We start from the raw sequence: 3,326 nt of genomic DNA, 5'->3' as shown, positions 1-3,326 counted from the left end.
GAATACCCACACACGCCTATACCCACACATGCATTTATTTCATCTATAAGCAGACTAATGTGTATATTGCTTTAGGGTTTACAAAGGACTTTTGCATATATTCTAGGTCTAACAAACATTCTATTTGGCAGATGAGAAAATTAAGATGCTCAAGGACAGAGCTAGTAAACAATATTTGAACACAGGTCAACAACTTGGGTTCTCTACCACCAACTCCTGTGCCTTCTCCACAATATGTTCTTTCCAGAAACAGCTGGATCCTTTTCAATGTCTAAGTTGTAGATGCAGATAGATTTGTGGGTAGGCAAGAGGTAACCTCACTTCATGCTTTCTTTGGAGTTGATTAAGGAAGGATGATGGCACATGGATGCCCAGGAACAGCTAAAACTTTCATGTTCTCTGTGAACTGATAGTATATATATATATATGTTTTTTTTTTTTTTTTTTAACAGAGAAGAGGCTGAACACAGAGTACATGAGGTAGGACAGAGGGAAGTGCTGGTGGCTTCTCCAGCTGTCATAACCTTGTTCATCCCTATACTTCTTGGCCACAAAACAAAGCATAGACTCTCTGGAGTTCTGAGAACAAGAATACCTTTTGGAGAGTTTCACCATCAGCATTCCTTTCAATCACATAAAATATCTTCCTTGAGATGAGTTCTGGTAAATTTATCATCTCTTTTTCCTCCTTAAATCTCCACAGATGTCTTTTATAGCTAGTGATATGATAGCAAGAGAGGAGGGTAGAAAAAAGCAAATCTAATAGATTTGTCAAAGCCAAATAGGTAAACATGCAAGGCAGGAGTTCAGAGAGAGAGAGAAATGGAAGATATTAGAGAAAAAAATAGTAGGAATTGAAGTGCCAAGGCTTATGGAGGATTGAGTTTTTTTTGTTGTCACAACATTTTATTACTGTAATCACAAAATCATAATATCCATATAGGAATGTATAAGGGGACATTAATCAATGCATTGATAATTCACTTCAGAAAGAGATGACCATGCTACAGAACATATTGTAAAGAAAAAAATATTATAAGGTTTTCTGGCCTTGCAGTGAACTTTTTAGTGCAAGTATTTCTATAGTGTTCAATTCAGCAAAGTGTTCCAGAATGTTATGCCACAGTCCACTTAATTCAATGAGGGTCAGGACATGCAGCTTGTAATACAATGTCAATATATATATATATATTCACATGTAATTCATAAAATATATAGTAGATTATTTAGATGATTTTAAATGATTTCACTGTGGAATTCACTGAAACAAATACTGAAGATCTTACCAGGAGTAATGTTCTTGCTAGGCAGAGACTTTGGCTTCAGGCAGGAATGCCTCCCAGTGTTTTACAAGCAGCCATTGTATTTGTATTAATGATTCTAAATACTTGATAATAACAGTTTTGAAGTCTTTCATTTGTTCCTTCTCAGATCTTCCCATTTCTTTTTGAATTATTGTAGAGATCTGTTAAAAATCTCTTTCTTCTTGTTGCGTTTAGCCTCCACTCTTATTTCACTTTTAGCTTGCTGTATGTTATTTGGTTTGTTAGCAACCATCATTTTTTGCCTCAGTTTCACTTTCTCTAAGCAAAGTAATTTGAGCATCTTCCCATTTCTGCCAGCATTTCTTTTGATGGTCAAACATACCTTTCGCTGCAGCAATAAGATGAATGTCGTCACTAAGTAGTTTTAAAGGCATATAAAAGACAGCAAAAGCTTGTCCTTGATGTAACTGGGCTACCTTCTCCTCAATCTCTGCAAGCTGAGGCAAACCCTAGATAAAGCAGAATGATCCTCAGAATTACCTAGCATGGCAGCACTTGTAGCAAAGGCAGCTGCGTCAGCTAAAAGTTCTTTTCTATGACAGACCAAGACTTTTACAGTGGTGACATTTCTTATGTTGCTGATTCAGATTTCTCAGATTGCTGTTGTTTCTCTTCGAACCATGCATCCAATTCATTCATCTTGATAGTCATTTTTTTTGGCAGCATTGATAACCTTGTTCACCATCTTCAATATTCTTGTTCTACTCAAAGCCTGTTTATTAGCTGCTTTGGGCAGCTCTAAACTTTCTAAGAGCTTCCCTAAGTCAGGATCCTGTAGTAAAGTTGGATGCTTTACTGTCCTTTGAAGATACCTTTTAAGAGCTCCTGTTGATTTTCTACAAATTCAGTAGATGATGAATCTTCTTTACCCACTTTGACCTTGGTCATGTCTACTCTTTTCTGGAGCTGGTGCCACAATATAAGTGACATGTAAATACTTGCTTGCTAACTTGCTATGTGAACTGAGGAAGTCACTAAATTATTTAACTGAAAATTCACTTTTAATGAACATGGAAAGAGAAGTCTTTGTTTCTCTATATACTATGTAAGCATTCATACCATCAACTTTCTCTGGATCTGATTCACCAATTTAGATATCAAAAACATGTCCATTTGCTGCTTCTTCAATCTCCTTCCTATATCTATTAAAGATCACAGGAGCAGACTATGCTTTGATTAAATTCTGCGAGCAATGAGTGTAGTAGGGGTCACAGGTGTGACTGCAAATAAGGTTCTGAGAAGAGGATAGGTTTCCTTTATGGACTGTCCAGAGAAACTTCTTCTGTGGCTTCTGCACTCAGGGAGTTTATAATCTGCAAAAAGATCTGCTCTGTCATCATCTAACACAACTTCTGTGGGTTTTGGACCACTGGAGTTTGTACTAATGTCTCAGGAGACTAGTTGGTTTTGAAGATGACAGACCTGACTCCGGAGTGGAGAAGTGCTGGTGAAAAGATCCTCTGCATCCTCCTACTCCCCAAAGTCAGTGGGCTTTCCATTCCCCAGTAGAGGAGGCTCCCTCTCAGCCACCATCTTTGCTCACCCAGATGACCGCCGGATAGAGTCTTAATTGGTGTTAAAAAACTTTATGTCAAGTTTTAGAAAGCATATAACATTGGTTAATTCAAGGTCCAGTGCAAATGCCTTCTCCTCTAAAAAGCATTTCTAACCTTTTTACATTAGTCAAGTTCTCAACAAAATGATTGATTAAAAAACCCTCTTTGTTCTGAGCTCTCACTGCTCTCTTAATATGATTCTATTATAAAATAAAAGATCAAGAGCCATATCTTATTCTTTTATGATGCGCAATGCTTATCATGGAAACCTGGTATGTGTAAGTGGTTCAATAAGGGCTTGTGAATGAATGAGGTAGGAAAGTATGGTGTTCAGATTACAGATGACAGAATCCATCATAACATTGATAGAACTAAAATTATATTGCTGAAAAGAATAGGAAACCATTTTCTCATTCAAATTCTTTCTGAGAAAATATAGTCTAAC

General features: G+C 36.9%; 1 pseudogene; it reads right to left on the bottom strand.

The window, feature by feature from the left end:
* Positions 1-1,303: 1,303 nt before the first annotated feature.
* Positions 1,304-2,858, bottom strand: LOC107516437 (annotated as a pseudogene).
* Between the last annotated feature and the right edge of the window lie 468 nt (positions 2,859-3,326).

This window comes from Rousettus aegyptiacus, unplaced genomic scaffold (assembly GCF_014176215.1).
Source record: "Rousettus aegyptiacus isolate mRouAeg1 unplaced genomic scaffold, mRouAeg1.p scaffold_m13_p_10, whole genome shotgun sequence".
NCBI classification, from domain to species: Eukaryota; Metazoa; Chordata; class Mammalia; order Chiroptera; family Pteropodidae; genus Rousettus; species Rousettus aegyptiacus.
Note: the sequence above shows the minus strand (reverse complement) of the source record. Positions and strands in the feature narration are given on the sequence as shown.